The sequence below is a fragment of the Phyllobates terribilis genome, unplaced genomic scaffold, assembly GCF_046119375.1.
Source record: "Phyllobates terribilis strain yellow unplaced genomic scaffold, ASM4611937v1 Scaffold_1__5_contigs__length_1240528914, whole genome shotgun sequence".
Classification (NCBI taxonomy): Eukaryota; Metazoa; Chordata; class Amphibia; order Anura; family Dendrobatidae; genus Phyllobates; species Phyllobates terribilis.
Genome location: NW_027362761.1, coordinates 480,800,167 through 480,819,235, shown reverse-complemented (window position 1 = coordinate 480,819,235; position 19,069 = coordinate 480,800,167).

Genomic DNA, 19,069 nt, shown 5'->3' with positions numbered 1-19,069 from the left:
GTGGTCGGGTCTTCTTCTTGTATCGGGTCTTCTTCTTGTATCGGGTCTTCTTCTTGTGGTCGGGTCTTCTTCTTGTGGTCGGGTGTTCTTCTTGTATCGGGCCTTCTTCTTGTGGTTGGGTCTTCTTCTTGTATCGGGTCTTCTTCTTGTGGTCGGGTCTTCTTCTTGTGGTCGGGTCTTCTTCTTGTATCGGGTCTTCTTCTTGTATCTGTTCTTCTTGTGGTCGGGTCTTCTTCTTGTGGTCGGGACTTCTTCTAGTGGTCAGGTATTCTTCTTATATCGGGTCTTCTTCTTGTATCGGGTCTTCTTCTTGTTTCGGGTCTTCTTCTTGTGGTCGGGTCTTCTTCTTGTGGTCGGGTGTTCTTCTTTTATCGTGTCTTCTTCTTGTGGTTGGGTTTTCTTCTTGTATCGGGTCTTCTTCTTGTGGTCGGGTATTCTTCTTGTGGTCGGGTCTTCTTCTTGTGGTCGGGACTTCTTCTAGTGGTCAGGTATTCTTCTTATATCGGGTCTTCTTCTTGTATCGGGTCTTCTTCTTGTTTCGGGTCTTCTTCTTGTTTCGGGTCTTCCTCTTGTATAGGGTCTTCTTCTTGTGTTCGGGTGTTCTTTTTGTATCGGGTCTTCTTCTTGTATCGGGTCTTCTTCTTGTGGTCGGGTCTTCTTCTTGTGGTGGGGTCTTCTTCTTGTGGTCGGGTCTTCTTCTTGTATCGGGTCTTCTTCTTGTGGTTGGGTCTTCTTGTATCGGGTCTTCTTCTTGTGGTCGGGACTTCTTCTTGTGGTGGTGTCTTCTTCTTGTGGTCGGGTCTTCTTCTTGTGGTCGGGTCTTCTTCCTGTATCGGGTCTTCTTCTTGTGGTTGGGTCTTCTTCTTTTATCCGGTCTTCTTCTTGTATTGGGTCTTCTTCTTCTGGTCAGGTCTTCTTCTTGTTGTGGTGTCTTCTTCTTATGGTCGGTTCTACTTCTTGTGGTCGGGTCTTCTACTTGTGGTCGGGTCTTCTTCTTGTATCGGGTCTTCTTCTTGTATCGGGTCTTTTTCTTGTGGTCGGGTCTTCGGCTTGTGGTCGGGTCTTCTTCTTGTATCGGGTCTTCTTCTTATGGTCAGGTCTTCTTCTTGTGGTCGGGTCTTCTTCTTATGGTCGGTTCTACTTCTTGTGGTCGGGTCTTCTACTTGTGGTCGGGTCTTCTTCTTGTATCGGGTCTTCTTCTTGTATCGGGTCTTTTTCTTGTGGTCGGGTTTTCTTCTTGCATCGGTTCTTCTTCTTGTGGTCGGGTCTTCTTCTTGTATCGGGTCTTCTTCTTTTGGTCGAGTCTTCTTCTTGTATCGGGTCTTCTTGTATCGGGTCTTCTTCTTGTGGTCAGGGCTTCTTCTTGTTGTGGTGTCTTCTTCTTGTGGTCGGGTCTTCGGCTTGTGGTCGGGTCTTCTTCTTGTATCGGGTCTTCTACTTGTGGTCAGGTCTTCTTGTGGTCGGGTCTTCTTCTTGTATCGGGTCTTCTTCTTGTTTCGGGTTTTCTTGTTACGGGTCTTCTTCTTGTATCGGGTCTTCTTCTTGTGGTCGGGTCTTCTTCTTGTGGTCGGGTCTTCTACTAGTGGACGGGTCTTCTTCTTTTATCGGGTCTTCTTCTTGTATCGGGTCTTCTTGTTTGGGTCTTCTTCTTGTTTCGGGTCTTCTTCTTGTATCGGGTCTTCTTCTTGTGGTCGGGTCTTCTTCTTGTGGTCGGGTCTTCTTCTTGTGGTCAGGTCTTCTTCTTGTATCGGGTCTTCTTCTTTTGGTCGGGTCTTCTTCTTGTGGTCGGGTCTTCTTCTTGTATCGGGTCTTCTTCTTGTGGTCGGGTCTTCTTCTTGTATCGGGTCTTCTTCTTTTGGTCGGGTCTTCTTCTTGTATCGGGTCTTCTTCTTGTATCGGGTCTTCTTCTTGTGGTCGGGTCTTCTTCTTGTATCGGGTCTTCTTCTTGTATCGGGTCTTCTTCTTGTACCGGGTCTTCTTCTTGTGGTCGGGTCTTCTTCTTGTATCGGGTCTTCTTCTTGTGGTCGGGTCTTCTTCTTGTGGTCGGGTCTTTTTCTTGTATCGGGTCTTCTTCTTGTTTTGGGTTTTCTTCTTGTTTCGGGTTTTCTTCTTGTATCGGGTCTTCTTCTTGTATCGGGTATTCTTCTTGTGGTCGGGTCTTCTTCTTGTGGTCAGGTCTTCTACTAGTGGAAGGGTCTTCTTCTTTTATCGGGTCTTCTTCTTGTATCGGGTCTTCTTCTTGTTTCGGGTCTTCTTCTTGTATCGGGTCTTCTTCTTGTGGTCGGGTCTTCTTCTTGTATCGGGTCTTCTTCTTGTGGTCGGGTCTTCTTCTTGTGGTCGGGTCTTCTTCTTGTATCGGGTCTTCTTCTTGTGGTCGGGACTTCTTCTAGTGGTCGGGTCTTCTTCTTGTATCGGGTCTTCTTGTATCGGGTCTTCTTCTTGTGGTCGGGTCTTCTTCTTGTATCGGGTCTTCTTCTTGTATCGGGTCTTCTTCTTGTGGTCGGGTCTTCTTCTTGTGGTGGGGTCTTCTTCTTGTGGTCGGGTCTTCTTCTTGTATCGGGTCTTCTTCTTGTGGTCGGGTCTTCTTCTTGTATCGGGTCTTCTTCTTGTGGTCGGGTCTTCTTCTTGTGGTCGGGTGTTCTTCTTGTATCGGGCCTTCTTCTTGTGGTTGGGTCTTCTTCTTGTATCGGGTCTTCTTCTTGTGGTCGGGTCTTCTTCTTGTGGTCGGGTCTTCTTCTTGTATCGGGTCTTCTTCTTGTATCTGTTCTTCTTGTGGTCGGGTCTTCTTCTTGTGGTCGGGACTTCTTCTAGTGGTCAGGTATTCTTCTTATATCGGGTCTTCTTCTTGTATCGGGTCTTCTTCTTGTTTCGGGTCTTCTTCTTGTGGTCGGGTCTTCTTCTTGTGGTCGGGTGTTCTTCTTTTATCGTGTCTTCTTCTTGTGGTTGGGTTTTCTTCTTGTATCGGGTCTTCTTCTTGTGGTCGGGTATTCTTCTTGTGGTCGGGTCTTCTTCTTGTGGTCGGGACTTCTTCTAGTGGTCAGGTATTCTTCTTATATCGGGTCTTCTTCTTGTTTCGGGTCTTCTTCTTGTTTCGGGTCTTCCTCTTGTATAGGGTCTTCTTCTTGTGTTCGGGTGTTCTTTTTGTATCGGGTCTTCTTCTTGTATCGGGTCTTCTTCTTGTGGTCGGGTCTTCTTCTTGTGGTGGGGTCTTCTTCTTGTGGTCGGGTCTTCTTCTTGTATCGGGTCTTCTTCTTGTGGTTGGGTCTTCTTGTATCGGGTCTTCTTCTTGTGGTCGGGACTTCTTCTTGTGGTGGTGTCTTCTTCTTGTGGTCGGGTCTTCTTCTTGTGGTCGGGTCTTCTTCCTGTATCGGGTCTTCTTCTTGTGGTTGGGTCTTCTTCTTTTATCCGGTCTTCTTCTTGTATTGGGTCTTCTTCTTCTGGTCAGGTCTTCTTCTTGTTGTGGTGTCTTCTTCTTATGGTCGGTTCTACTTCTTGTGGTCGGGTCTTCTACTTGTGGTCGGGTCTTCTTCTTGTATCGGGTCTTCTTCTTGTATCGGGTCTTTTTCTTGTGGTCGGGTCTTCGGCTTGTGGTCGGGTCTTCTTCTTGTATCGGGTCTTCTTCTTATGGTCAGGTCTTCTTCTTGTGGTCGGGTCTTCTTCTTATGGTCGGTTCTACTTCTTGTGGTCGGGTCTTGTACTTGTGGTCGGGTCTTCTTCTTGTATCGGGTCTTCTTCTTGTATCGGGTCTTTTTCTTGTGGTCGGGTTTTCTTCTTGCATCGGTTCTTCTTCTTGTGGTCGGGTCTTCTTCTTGTATCGGGTCTTCTTCTTTTGGTCGAGTCTTCTTCTTGTATCGGGTCTTCTTGTATCGGGTCTTCTTCTTGTGGTCAGGGCTTCTTCTTGTTGTGGTGTCTTCTTCTTGTGGTCGGGTCTTCGGCTTGTGGTCGGGTCTTCTTCTTGTATCGGGTCTTCTACTTGTGGTCGGGTCTTCTTGTGGTCGGGTCTTCTTCTTGTATCGGGTCTTCTTCTTGTTTCGGGTTTTCTTGTTACGGGTCTTCTTCTTGTATCGGGTCTTCTTCTTGTGGTCGGGTCTTCTTCTTGTGGTCGGGTCTTCTACTAGTGGACGGGTCTTCTTCTTTTATCGGGTCTTCTTCTTGTATCGGGTCTTCTTGTTTGGGTCTTCTTCTTGTTTCGGGTCTTCTTCTTGTATCGGGTCTTCTTCTTGTGGTCGGGTCTTCTTCTTGTGGTCGGGTCTTCTTTTTGTGGTCAGGTCTTCTTCTTGTATCGGGTCTTCTTCTTTTGGTCGGGTCTTCTTCTTGTGGTCGGGTCTTCTTCTTGTATCGGGTCTTCTTCTTGTGGTCGGGTCTTCTTCTTGTATCGGGTCTTCTTCTTTTGGTCGGGTCTTCTTCTTGTATCGGGTCTTCTTCTTGTATCGGGTCTTCTTCTTGTGGTCGGGTCTTCTTCTTGTATCGGGTCTTCTTCTTGTATCGGGTCTTCTTCTTGTACCGGGTCTTCTTCTTGTGGTCGGGTCTTCTTCTTGTATCGGGTCTTCTTCTTGTGGTCGGGTCTTCTTCTTGTGGTCGGGTCTTTTTCTTGTATCGGGTCTTCTTCTTGTTTTGGGTTTTCTTCTTGTTTCGGGTTTTCTTCTTGTATCGGGTCTTCTTCTTGTATCGGGTATTCTTCTTGTGGTCGGGTCTTCTTCTTGTGGTCAGGTCTTCTACTAGTGGAAGGGTCTTCTTCTTTTATCGGGTCTTCTTCTTGTATCGGGTCTTCTTCTTGTTTCGGGTCTTCTTCTTGTATCGGGTCTTCTTCTTGTGGTCGGGTCTTCTTCTTGTATCGGGTCTTCTTCTTGTATCGGGCCTTCTTCTTGTGGTCGGGTTTTCTTCTTGCATCGGTTCTTCTTCTTGTGGTCAGGTCTTCTTCTTGTATCGGGTCTTCTTCTTTTGGTCGAGTCTTGTTCTTGTATCGGGTCTTCTTCTTGTATCGGGTCTTCTTCTTGTGGTCGGGTCTTCTTCTTGTATCGGGTCTTCTTCTTATGGTCGGGTCTTCTTCCTGTATCGGGTCTTCTTCTTTTGGTCGGGTCTTCTTCTTGTATTGGATCTTCTTCTTGTATCGGGTCTTCTTCTTGTGGTCAGGTATTCTTAATGTTGTGGTGTCTTCTTCTTGTGGTCGGGTCTTCGTCTTGTGGTCGGGTCTTCTTCTTGTATCGGGTCTTGTACTTGTGGTCGGGTCTTCTTCTTGTGGTCGGGTCTTCCTCTTGTATCGGGTCTTCTTATTTTTTCGGGTTTTCTTCTTGTATCGGGTCTTCTTCTTGTATCGGGTCTTCTTCTTGTGGTCGGGTCTTCTTCTTGTGGTCGGGTCTTCTACTAGTGGACGGGTTTTCTTCTTTTATCGGGTCTTCTTGTATCGGGTCTTCTTGTTTGGGTGTTCTTCTTGTTTCGGGTCTTCTTCTTGTATCGGGTCTTCTTCTTGTGGTCGGGTCTTCTTCTTGTGGTCGGGTCTTCTTCTTGTGGTCGGGTCTTCTTCTTGCATCGGTTCTTCTTCTTGCGGTCGGGTCTTCTTCTTGTATCGGGTCTTCTTCTTTTGGTCGGGTCTTCTTCTTGTGGTCGGGTCTTCTTCTTGTATCGGGTCTTCTTCTTGTGGTCGGGTCTTCTTCTTGTATCGGGTCTTCTTCTTGTATCGGGTCTTCTTCTTTTGGTCGGGTCTTCTTCTTGTATCGGATCTTCTTCTTGTATCGGGTCTTCTTCTTGTGGTCGGGTCTTCTTCTTGTATTGGGTCTTCTTCTTGTATCGGGTCTTCTTCTTGTATCGGGTCTTCTTCTTGTGGTCGGGTCTTCTTCTTGTATCGGGTCTTCTTCTTGTGGTCGGGTATTCTTCTTGTGGTCAGGTCTTCTTCTTGTATCGGGTCTTCTTCTTGTATCTGTTCTTCTTGTGGTCGGGTCTTCTTCTTGTGGTCGGGACTTCTTCTAGTGGTCAGGTATTCTTCTTGTATCGGGTCTTCTTCTTGTATCGGGTCTTCTTGTTTCGCGTCTTCTTCTTGTTTCGGGTCTTCCTCTTGTATTGGGTCTTCTTGTGGTCGGGTCTTCTTCTTGTATCTGGTCTTCTACTTGTATCGGGTCTTCTTCTTGTGGTCGGGTCTTCTTCTTGTGGTCAGGTCTTCTTCTTGTATCGGGTCTTCTTCTTGTGGTCGAGTCTTCTTCTTGTGGTCGGGTCTTCTCATTGTGGTCGGGGCTTCTTCTTGTGGTCGGGTCTTCTTCTTGTATCGGGTCTTCTTCTTGTGGTCGGGTCTTCTTCTTGTATCGGGTCTTCTTCTTGTGGTCGGGTCTTCTTCTTGTGGTCGGGTCTTCTTCTTGTGGTGGGGTCTTCTTCTTGTATCGGGACTTCTTCTTGTGGTCGGGTCTTCTCTTTGTATCGGGTCTTCTTCTTTTGGTCGGGTCTTCTTCTTGTATCGAGTCTTCTTCTTGTATCGGGTCTTCTTCTTGTTTCGGGTCTTCTTCTTGTTTCGGGTCTTCTTCTTGTGGTCGGGTCTTCTTCTTGTGGTCGGGTCTTCTTCTTGTATAGGGTCTTCTTCTTGTATCGGGTCTTCTTCTTGTGGTCGGGTCTTCTTCTTGTGGTGGGGTCTTCTTCTTGTGGTCGGGTCTTCTTCTTGTGGTCGGGTCTTCATCCTGTTTCGGGTCTTCTTCTTGCGGTTGGGACTTCTTCTTGTATCGGTTCTTCTTCTTGTATTGGGTCTTCTTCTTGTGGTCGGGTCTTCTTTTTGTATCGGGTCTTCTTCTTGTATCGGGTCTTCTTCTTGTGGTCGGGTCTTCTTCTTGTATCGGGTCTTCTTCTTGTTGTCGGGTCTTCTTCTTGTGGTCGGGTCTTCTTCTTGTATCGGGTCTTCTTCTTGTGGTCGGGTCTTCTTCTTGTGTCGGGTCTTCTTCTTGTATCGGGTCTTCTTCTTGCATCGGTTCTTCTTCTTGTGGTCGGGTCTTCTTCTTGTATCGGGTCTTCTTCTTGTGATCGGGTCTTCTTCTTGTATCGGGTCTTCTTCTTGTGGTCGGGTCTTCTTCTTGTATCGGGTCTTCTTTTTGTATCGGGTCTTCTTCTTGTGGTCGGGTCTTCTTCTAGTGGTCGGGTCTTCTTCTTGTTTCGGGTCTTCTTCTTGTATCGGGTCTTCTTCTTGTGGTCGGGTCTTCTTCTTGTATCGGGTCTTCTTCTTGTATCGGGCCTTCTTCTTGTGGTCGGGTTTTCTTCTTGCATCGCTTCTTCTTCTTGTGGTCAGGTCTTCTTCTTGTATCGGGTCTTCTTCTTTTGGTCGAGTCTTGTTCTTGTATCGGGTCTTCTTCTTGTATCGGGTCTTCTTCTTGTGGTCGGGTCTTCTTCTTGTATCGGGTCTTCTTCTTATGGTCGGGTCTTCTTCCTGTATGGGGTCTTCTTCTTTTGGTCGGGTCTTCTTCTTGTATTGGGTCTTCTTCTTGTATCGGGTCTTCTTCTTGTGGTCAGGTATTCTTAATGTTGTGGTGTCTTCTTCTTGTGGTCGGGTCTTCGTCTTGTGGTCGGGTCTTCTTCTTGTATCGGGTCTTCTACTTGTGGTCGGGTCTTCTTCTTGTGGTCGGGTCTTCTTCTTGTATCGGGTCTTCTTATTTTTTCGGGTTTTCTTCTTGTATCGGGTCTTCTTCTTGTATCGGGTCTTCTTCTTGTGGTCGGGTCTTCTTCTTGTGGTCGGGTCTTCTACTAGTGGACGGGTTTTCTTCTTTTATCGGGTCTTCTTCTTGTATCGGGTCTTCTTGTTTGGGTGTTCTTCTTGTTTCGGGTCTTCTTCTTGTATCGGGTCTTCTTCTTGTGGTCGGGTCTTCTTCTTGTGGTCGGGTCTTCTTCTTGTGGTCGGGTCTTCTTCTTGCATCGGTTCTTCTTCTTGCGGTCGGGTCTTCTTCTTGTATCGGATCTTCTTCTTTTGGTCGGGTCTTCTTCTTGTGGTCGGGTCTTCTTCTTGTATCGGGTCTTCTTCTTGTGGTCGGGTCTTCTTCTTGTATCGGGTCTTCTTCTTGTATCGGGTCTTCTTCTTTTGGTCGGGTCTTCTTCTTGTATCGGGTCTTCTTCTTGTATCGGGTCTTCTTCTTGTGGTCGGGTCTTCTTCTTGTATCGGGTCTTCTTCTTGTATTGGGTCTTCTTCTTGTATCGGGTCTTCTTCTTGTGGTCGGGTCTTCTTCTTGTATCGGGTCTTCTTCTTGTGGTCGGGTATTCTTCTTGTGGTCGGGTCTTCTTCTTGTATCGGGTCTTCTTCTTGTATCTGTTCTTCTTGTGGTCGGGTCTTCTTCTTGTGGTCGGGACTTCTTCTAGTGGTCAGGTATTCTTCTTGTATCGGGTCTTCTTCTTGTATCGGGTCTTCTTGTTTCGCGTCTTCTTCTTGTTTCGGGTCTTCCTCTTGTATTGGGTCTTCTTGTGGTCGGGTCTTCTTCTTGTATCTGGTCTTCTACTTGTATCGGGTCTTCTTCTTGTGGTCGGGTCTTCTTCTTGTGGTCAGGTCTTCTTCTTGTATCGGGTCTTCTTCTTGTGGTCGAGTCTTCTTCTTGTGGTCGGGTCTTCTCATTGTGGTCGGGTCTTCTTCTTGTGGTCGGGTCTTCTTCTTGTATCGGGTCTTCTTCTTGTGGTCGGGTCTTCTTCTTGTATCGGGTCTTCTTCTTGTGGTCGGGTCTTCTTCTTGTGGTCGGGTCTTCTTCTTGTGGTGGGGTCTTCTTCTTGTATCGGGACTTCTTCTTGTGGTCGGGTCTTCTCCTTATATCGGGTCTTCTTCTTTTGGTCGGGTCTTCTTCTTGTATCGAGTCTTCTTCTTGTATCGGGTCTTCTTCTTGTTTCGGGTCTTCTTCTTGTTTCGGGTCTTCTTCTTGTGGTCGGGTCTTCTTCTTGTATAGGGTCTTCTTCTTGTATAGGGTCTTCTTCTTGTATCGGGTCTTCTTCTTGTGGTCGGATCTTCTTCTTGTGGTGGGGTCTTCTTCTTGTGGTCGGGTCTTCTTCTTGTGGTCGGGTCTTCATCCTGTTTCGGGTCTTCTTCTTGCGGTTGGGACTTCTTCTTGTATCGGTTCTTCGTCTTGTATGGGGTCTTCTTCTTGTGGTCGGGTCTTCTTTTTGTATCGGGTCTTCTTCTTGTATCGGGTCTTCTTCTTGTGGTCGGGTCTTCTTCTTGTATCGGGTCTTCTTCTTGTTGTCGGGTCTTCTTCTTGTGGTCGGGTCTTCTTCTTGTATCGGGTCTTCTTGTTGTGGTCGGGTCTTCTTCTTGTATCGGGTCTTCTTCTTGTATCGGGTCTTCTTCTTGCATCGGTTCTTCTTCTTGTGGTCGGGTCTTCTTCTTGTATCGGGTCTTCTTCTTGTGATCGGGTCTTCTTCTTGTATCGGGTCTTCTTCTTGTGGTCGGGTCTTCTTCTTGTATCGGGTCTTCTTTTTGTATCGGGTCTTCTTCTTGTGGTCGGGTCTTCTTCTAGTGGTCGGGTCTTCTTCTTGTTTCGGGTCTTCTTCTTGTTTCGGGTCCTCTTCTTGTGATCGGGTCTTCTTCTGGTGGTCGGGTCTTCTTCTTGTATCGGGTCTTCTTCTTGTATCATAGTTACATAGTTACATAGTTACATAGTTAGTAAAGCCGAACAAAGACTTGCGTCCATCAAGTTCGACCTGTTAGTTCTGTAATTGCTAAAGTTGATCCAGAGGAGGGCAAAAACCCCAAATGATTTGGCCAATCTTCACCTGAGGAAAAATTCCCTCCCGACTCTGAAACCAGCAGTCAGAATAAATCCCTGTATCAACCTACTATTTATTTTATTTTTAAGTATACGCTGAAATCTGCCTGGTATCTAGAAATGCATCCAGTCCCCGCTTGAACTGGTGTAGTGAATCCGACATTACCGTCTCCTCACTCAGTGAATTCCATATTCTCACTGCTCTTACCGTAAAGAACCCCTTCCTATGCTGGTGCTGAAACCTTTTCTCTTCCAGTCTTAGTGAGTGCCCTCTTGTCACCGTAATATCCCTCCTTTTGAACAAATCCCGGGCAAGGTCTCTATACTGTCCCCTAACATATTTGTACACATTTATTATGTCCCCCCTCAACCTTCTCTTTTCCAGGCTGAATAGTCCTAGTTTTGCCAACCTCTCTGGGTATTGCAGTCCCTCCATTCCCCTTATTAATTTTGTTGCCCTCCTTTGTACCTTTTCAAGCTCGTTTATATCCTTTCTATATATTGGGGCCAATAACTGAGCACAGTATTCCAAGTGTGGTCTGACCAGTGCTTTGTACAGTGGAAGAACAATGTTCTCATCCTTTGCAGCTATACCTCTTCTGATACATCCCATTACCCTGTTTGCCCTTACAGCAGCCGCCTGACTTTGGGCACTCCAATTTAGTTTGCTATCAATCAAGATGCCCAAGTCCTTCTCCATCTCTGAATTCCCCAATGATTTCCCATTCAGTGAGTACTGGTGACTTCCATTTTTCCTTCCCATATGTATGACCTTACATTTCTCCTCGTTAAACCTCATTTGCCATTTAATGCTCCACCTACCCAGCTTATCCAAATCCCTCTGTAGGTCTGCACTGTCCTCTTTTGTATTAATTGTTTTACATAACTTTGTGTCATCTGCAAATATTGATATTTTACTATTTATCCCGTTGACTATGTCGTTAATAAAGATATTAAATAACATTGGGCCTAGTACAGACCCCTGTGGTACCCCACTAGTGACGCTTACCCAATCTGAGAATATTCCATTTATAACCACCCTCTGCCTTCTATCCTTTAGCCAGTTAGCTACCCACTTGCAGACATTTTCCCCCAGCCCCATCATTCTCATTTTGTATACCAACCTATTATGTGGCACGCTATCGAACGCTTTTGAGAAGTCGAGATACACGACATCCACTGGTTCCCCCTGATCTACTCGAGAGCTAACCTCCTCGTAGAAGTCAATCAGGTTAGTTTGGCAGGAGCGATTCCTCATAAATCCATGTTGGTTCGGGGTTAATAGATTATTAGCATCAAGATGCTCCATGATTGCCTCATTAATAAAGCCTTCAAAAATTTTGCCCACAACGGACGTCAGACTCACCGGCCGATAGTTTCCGGCGTCACTTTTCGCTCCCTTTTTGAATATTGGCACTACATTCGCCTGTCGCCAATCAAGTGGTACAGACCCAGTCTCAACAGAGTCCTTAAATATAAGATATAAGGGTCTGTCTATCACATTACTTAGTTCCCTTAGTACCCGTGGGTGTATGCCATCAGGTCCTGGTGATTTGTTTATTTTAATGTTACTGAGGCGTTTCTGTACCCCAGCTTGGGTTAGATTTGTCATACTTAGTGGAGGATTAAGTTTGTCACTTCTCATTTCGCCTGTTAGTTCTTTTTCCTTTGTGAAAGTTGACGAAAAAAAATGTATTTAATAGATTAGCTTTATCCTCATCTTTCTCTATGATTTTGCCTTCCTCACTTTTTATCGGTCCAATATTATTCGATTTAATCCTTTTACTATTTATATACGTAAAGAACAGTTTGGGATTGGATCTACTTTCCCTAGCAATACGTCTCTCTGTTTCCTCCTTTGCTATTTTTATTTGTTTTTTGCAGGTTCTCGTTTTTTCCTTGTAACACATTAGTGCCTCCTTGCTGTTTTCCTGTTTTAATCTCTTGAATTCCTCTTTTTTGCTATTTAACGCCCCTTTTACGTTCTTGTTCAACCATATTGGTTTCCTCTTATTTCGGGCCCTTTTATTCCCATACGGTATATACCTCTCGCACTGAGTATTCAGAATTCTTTTGAAGGTTTCCCATTTACTATTCGTATTTCCTTGATTAAGAACTTTGTCCCAGTCTATAAGTTGAAGGTTTTCTATCAGCTGATCAAACTTCGCCCTCCTAAAGTTTAATGTTTTAGTTGTTCCCTTATTGATAACCCTACTGAAGGGCATTTTGAAATTGATAATATTATGATCACTATTACCTAGGTGCCCCCCTATCTGTACCTCAGTTATTCTATCAGGCCTATTAGTCAATATTAAGTCCAACACGGCCTTCCCTCTCGTTGGTTCCTGCACTAGTTGGGAGAGATAATTATCCTTGATATTTGTCAAGAACCTTTTTCCTTTCTGCGATCTACAGGTTTCTGTTTCCCAGTCAATATCCGGGTAGTTGAAGTCCCCCATTACAATCACCTCATTATGTTTTGCTACTTTGTCTATTTGTCCTAATAGCAGTTTCTCATTCTCCTCTGTTATATTGGGTGGCTTATAGCAGACCCCCAGTAATATTTTATTATTATTTTTTGCCCCCTCTATCTCTACCCACATGGACTCGACCCCCTCTTCTCCCTCTCCTATATCTTCCCTTAGTCTGGGCTTTAGACGTGACTTTACATATAAGCAGACTCCTCCGCCCTTCCCCTGTTTCCGGTCCCTTCTAAATAAACTATAAGCTAATAAATTTACCGCCCAGTCGTAGCTATCGTCTAGCCAAGTCTCTGTTATACCTACGATGTCATAACTCTCCTCCGATATAAGTGCCTGCAGCTCATCCGCTTTATTGGTCAGGCTTCTTGCGTTGGTCAGCATGCAAGATAAAACTTTGGGGTTATTTAGCATCCTATTCTTCTCTAACGATCTAACTGTACTATCCCCAACCCCCTCTCCACCCTCATTATATTCATTTCTCCCCTTCCCCCTTGCTTGCCTCACATCCCACCTATTTCCTTGGTTCCCCCCCCCGTCTCTAGTTTAAAAACTCCTCCAACCTATTAGCCATCTTCTTCCCCAGCACCGCTGCACCCTCCCCATTGAGGTGCAGCCCGTCCCTACGGTAGAGCCTGTAGCCGACAGCGAAGTCGGCCCAGTTCTCCATGAACCCAAACCCTTCTGCCTTGCACCAACTCTTTAGCCACTTATTCACCTCCCTAACCTCCCGTTGGCGCTCCTGTGTGGCTCGCGGGATTGGTAGTATTTCTGAGAAAACTACCTTGGAGGTCCTTGCCCTAAGCTTCCTACCTAGATCCCTGAAATCATTTTTAAGGACCCTCCATCTACCACTCACTTTGTCATTGGTGCCAATGTGGACCATGACCGCTGGGTCTTCGCCAGCCCCACCCAGTAACCTGTCAACCCGATCCGCGATGTGCCGGACTCGAGCGCCAGGGAGGCAGCACACCGTTCGGCGATCCCGGTCTTTGTGACAGATTGCCCTGTCTGTCCCCCTAATAATAGAGTCACCCACTACCAGGACCTGTCTAGCCTGCCCTACACTTCCCCCCTCCCCCTCATTACTGGAGCATACACTCCCCCGGCGGTCAGAGGATCTGTCGTGCTCCAATAATGCCGGTTCTGAACCAGCCTTCCTATACTTCTTCCCTCTATCCCTTCTAACTGTTATCCAGCTCCCTGCCTGTTCAGCCTGCGCTTCCCCACTAAGCTCCACCCCCAGTGTTGACCCATTGAGTGTCTGCTCGGTGAGCAGCAAACTCCGTTCCATGTTGTCGATGCTCCTCAGTAACGCTATCTGAGCACTTAGATCCAGGATTTGGGCTTCCAAGTGCACGATATGCTCACATCTCTCGCAGCAGTATGGATCCCTAAGCGGTAGCTCAGGGAATGCATACATTGCGCAAGATGTACACTGCACGGCTCCGGCCAACATGGACGTCATTCTAAATATGGGGATACAGTCAGTATATATGTACAAGTACAAAACACAATTATTTATATATAGGTGTATGGACGGGGATCAATTAGGGATGTGCAAGTGTATCGATTAGATATCGGCGCGGGATCAGTTAAGTATGGACGGGGGATCAATTAAGTATCAATTAAGTATGGACGGGGATCAGCTGAGTGGGTCAGGTGGATTAATTAAGTATGGACGGTGTGTCAATTAACTATGGACTGGGATCAATAAGTATGAACTGGGGAAATAATTAATTGTGGACTAGGGAATCAATCAATTAATTATGGACAGGGGGTTTAATTAAATAGGATGGGGGGTAAAGCAAATAAATAGGTATGGACGGTGGGTCAATTAACTAAGGACTGGGGATCAATAAGTATCAATAATATCAATAAATATGGACTGGGGAAATAATTAATTGTGGTCTGGGGAATCAATCAATTAATTATGGACAGGGGTTAATTAAATATGGTGGGGGATAAGGCAAAATAGATAGGGACTGGGGATGAGTAAAAGTGGACAAGGGGAATCTATTAAATAGGACAAGGGGGATCACTCAATTATGGGCTGGGGGGGTCAATTATTTAAATGTGGTCAGGGGGATCACTTTAATATGGACGGGGGGTGGTCGGGGATCAATTAAATGAGGACGGGGGGTAAATTTAATGTGGTCAGAGGGATCAGTTAAATATGGACGGGGGTGTTCAGGGAAATCAATTTAAATATGGACGGGGGTGATCAATTAAATATGGACGGGGGGGTAATCAATTAAATATGGACTAGGGAATACAATACAATTACAATACAGATACAAATACAATACAGTACAGTACACACTTGGGTTCAGTAGGGCCGCTTATCGCGGCCTCCTGCCCCTCACTCACCTCCTCTAGGGACGCTGCACGCTATCACAGCGCGCTTGTCCCTCCGGTCGCCTCTTACCGGTCCTCCTGATCACCTCCTGGTCACCACCACCTGGCACCCTCCGCTGGCCGGCACTGCACGCTGCCACAGCGCTCTCTTGCGCTCGTCCCTCCGGTCGCCTCCTACTGGTCCTCCCGGTCCGCTCAGTCACCTCCGCCTGGCTCTCCTCCCTTCCCAGGAGCTCTCTCCACACACAGCACAACTCTTGCAGCACACGGCAGGCTCCGCCTCCACCACTTCCTGTCAGGCCTCCTCCCACTATCGGGTCTTCTTCTTGTGGTCGGGTCTTCTTCTTGTATCGGGTCTTCTTCTTATATCGGGTCTTCTTCTTGTGGTCGGGTCTTCTTCATGTGGTTCGGTCTTCTTCTTGTGGTCGGGTCTTCTTCTTGTTGTCGGGTCTTCTTCTTGTATCGGGTCTTCTTCTTTTGGTCGGGTCTTCTTCTTGTATCGGGTCTTCTTCTTGTATCGGGTCTTCTTCTTGTGGTCGGGTCTTCTTCTTGTACCGGGTCTTCTTGTATCGGGTATTCTTCTTGTGGTCAGGTCTTCTTCTTGTGGTTGGGTCTTCTTCTTGTGGTCAGTTCTTCTTCTTGTATCGGGTCTTCTTCTTGTGATCGGGTCTTCTTCTTGTATCGGGTCTTCTTCTTGTCTCGGGTCTTCTTCTTGTGGTCGGGTCTTCTTCTTATATCGGGTCTTCTTCTTGTATCGGGTCTTCTTCTTCTATCGGGTCTTCTTCTAGTGGTCGGGTCTTCTTCATTTGGTCGGGTCTTCTTCTTGTGGTCCGGTCTTCTACTTGTGGTCGGGTCTTCTTCTGTATCGGGTCTTCTTCTTGTATCGGTTCTTCTTCTTGTGGTCGGGTCTTCTTCCTGTGGTCGGGTCTTCTTCTTGTATCGGGTCTTCTTCTTGTGGTCGGGTCTTCTTCTAGTGGTCGGGTCTTCTTCTTGTTTCAGGTCTTCTTCTTGTTTCGGGTCTTCTTCTTGTGGTCGGGTCTTCTTCTAGTGGTCGGGTCTTCTTCTTGTATCGGGTCTTCTTCTTGTATCGGGTCTTCTTCTTGTGGTCGGTTCTTCTTCTTGTATCGGGTCTTCTTCTAGTGGTCGGGTCTTCTTCATTTGGTCGGGTCTTCTTCTTGTGATCCGGTCTTCTACTTGTGGTCGGGTCTTCTTCCTGTATCGGGTCTTCTTCTTGTATCGGTTCTTCTTCTTGTTGTCGGGTCTTCTTCTTGTGGTCGGGTCTTCTTCTTGTGGTCGGGTCTTCTTCTTGTATCGGGTCTTCTTCTTGTGGTCGGGTCTTCTTCTAGTGGTCGGGTCTTCTTCTTGTTTCAGGTCTTCTTCTTGTTTCGGGTCTTCGTCCTGTGGTCGGGTCGTCTTCTAGTGGTCGGGTCTTCTTCTTGTATCGGGTCTTCTTCTTGTATCGGGTCTTCTTCTTGTGGTCGGGTCTTCTTCTTGTATTGGGTCTTCTTCTTGTATCGGGTCTTCTTCTTGTGGTCGGGTCTTCTTCTTGTGGTGGGGTCTTCTTCTTGTGGTCGGGTCTTCTTCTTGTATCGGGTCTTATTCTTGTGGTCGGGTCTTCTTCTTGTATCGGGTCTTCTTCTTGTATCGGGTCTTCTTCTTGTGGTCGGGTGTTCTTCTTGTATCGGGTCTTCTACTTGTGGTTGGGTCTTCTTCTTGTATCGGGTCTTCTTCTTGTGGTCGGGTATTCTTCTTGTGGTCGGGTCTTCTTCTTGTATCGGGTCTTCTTCTTGTATCTGTTCTTCTTGTGGTCGGGTCTTCTTCTTGTGGTCGGGACTTCTTCTAGTGGTCAGGTATTCTTCTTATATCGGGTCTTCTTCTTGTATTGGGTCTTCTTCTTGTTTCGGGTCTTCTTCTTGTGGTCGGGTATTCTTCTTGTGGTCGGGTGTTCTTCTTTTATCGTGTCTTCTTCTTGTGGTTGGGTCTTCTTCTTGTATCGGGTCTTCTTCTTGTGGTCGGGTATTCTTCTTGTGGTCGGGTCTTCTTCTTGTATCGGGTCTTCTTCTTGTATCTGTTCTTCTTGTGGTCGGGTCTTCTTCTTGTGGTTGGGACTTCTTCTAGTGGTCAGGTATTCTTCTTATATCGGGTCTTCTTCTTGTATCAGGTCTTCTTCTTGTTTCGGGTCTTCTTCTTGTTTAGGGTCTTCCTCTTGTATAGGGTCTTCTTCTTGTGTTCGGGTGTTCTTTTTGTATCGGGTCTTCTTCTTGTATCGGGTCTTCTTCTTGTGGTCGGGTCTTCTTCTTGTGGTGGGGTCTTCTTCTTGTGGTCGGGTCCTCTTCTTGTATCGGGTCTTCTTCTTGTGGTTGGGTCTTCTTGTATCGGGTCTTCTTCTTGTGGTCGGGACTTCTTCTTGTGGTCGGGTCTTCTACTAGTGGACGGGTCTTCTTCTTTTATCGGGTCTTCTTCTTGTATCGGGTCTTCTTCTTGTTTCGGGTCTTCTTGTTTCGGTTCTTCTTCTTGTATCGGGTCTTCTTCTTGTGGTCGGGTCTTCTTCTTGTATCGGGTCTTCTTCTTGTATCAGGTCTTCTTCTTGTGGTCGGGACTTCTTCTTGTGGTGGTGTCTTCTTCTTGTGGTCGGGTCTTCTTCTTGTGGTCGGGTCTTCTTCTTTTATCGGGTCTTCTTCTTGTATTGGGTCTTCTTCTTCTGGTCAGGTCTTCTTCTTGTTGTGGTGTCTTCTTCTTGTGGTCGGGTCTTCGGCTTGTGGTCGGGTCTTCTTCTTGTATCGGGTATTCTTCTTGTGGTCAGGTCTTCTTCTTGTGGTCGGGTCTTCTTCTTATGGTCGGTTCTACTTCTTGTGGTCGGGTCTTCTACTTGTGGTCGGGTCTTCTTCTTGTGGTCGGGTCTTTTTCTTGTATCGGGTCTTCTTCTTGTTTCGGGTTTTCTTCTTGTATCGGGTCTTCTTCTTGTATCGGGTCTTCTTCTTGTGGTCGGGTCTTCTTCTTGTGGTCGGGTCTTCTACTAGTGGAAGGGTCTTCTTCTTTTATCGGGTCTTCTTCTTGTATCGGGTCTTCTTCTTGTTTCGGGTCTTCTTCTTCTATCGGGTCTTCTTCTTGTGGTCTGGTCTTCTTCTTGTATCGGGTCTTCTTCTTGTATCGGGTCTTCTTCTTGTGGTCGGGATTTCTTCTTGCATCGGTTCTTCTTCTTGTGGTCGGGTCTTCTTCTTGTATCGGGTCTTCTTCTTTTGGTCGAGTCTTCTTCTTGTATCGGGTCTTCTTCTTGTATCGGGTCTTCTTCTTGTGGTCGGGTCTTCTTCTTGTATCGGGTCTTCTTCTTATGGTCGGGTCTTCTTCCTGTATCGGGTCTTCTTCTTTTGGTCGGGTCTTCTTCTTGTATTGGGTCTTCTTCTTGTATCGGGCCTTCTTCTTGTGGTCAGGTCTTCTTCTTGTTGTGGTGTCTTCTTCTTGTGGTCGGGTCTTCTTCTTGTGGTCGGGTCTTCTACTAGTGGAAGGGTCTTCTTCTTTTATCGGGTCTTCTTCTTGTATCGGGTCTTCTTCTTGTTTCGGGTCTTCTTCTTCTATCGGGTCTTCTTCTTGTGGTCGGGTCTTCTTCTTGTATCGGGTCTTCTTCTTGTATCGGGTCTTCTTCTTGTGGTCGGGTTTTCTTCTTGCATCGGTTCTTCTTCTTGTGGTCGGGTCTTCTTCTTGTATCGGGTCTTCTTCTTTTGGTCGAGTCTTCTTCTTGTATCGGGTCTTCTTCTTGTATCGGGTCTACTTCTTGTGGTCGGGTCTTCTTCTTGTATCGGGTCTTCTTCTTATGGTCGGGTCTTCTTCCTGTATCGGGTCTTCTTCTTTTGGTCGGGTCTTCTTCTTGTATTGGGTCTTCTTCTTGTATCGGGTCTTCTTCTTGTGGTCAGGTCTTCTTCTTGTTGTGGTGTCTTCTTCTTGTGGTCGGGTCTTCGGCTTGTGGTCGGGTCTTCTTCTTGTATCGGGTCTTCTACTTGTGGTCGGGTCTTCTTCTTGTGGTCGGGTCTTCTTCTTGTATCGGGTCTTCTTCTTGTTTCGGGTTTTCTTCTTGTATCGGGTCTTCTTCTTGTATCGGGTCTTCTTCTTGTGGTCGGGTCTTCTTCTTGTGGTCGGGTCTTCTACTAGTGGACGGGTCTTCTTCTTTTATCGGGTCTTCTTCTTGTATCGGGTCTTCTTGTTTGGGTCTTCTTCTTGTTTCGGGTCTTCTTCTTGTATCGGGTCTTCTTCTTGTGGTCGGGTCTTCTTCTTGTGGTCGGGTCTTCTTTTTATGGTCGGGTCTTCTTCTTGTATCGGGTCTTCTACTTGTGGTCGGGTCTTCTTCTTGTGGTCGGGTCTTCTTCTTGTATCGGGTCTTCTTCTTGTTTCGGGTTTTCTTCTTGTATCGGGTCTTCTTCTTGTATCGGGTCTTCTTATTTTGGTCGGGTCTTCTTCTTGTGGTCGGGTCTTCTTCTTGTATCGGGTCTTCTTCTTGTGGTCGGGTCTTCTTCTTGTATCGGGTCTTCT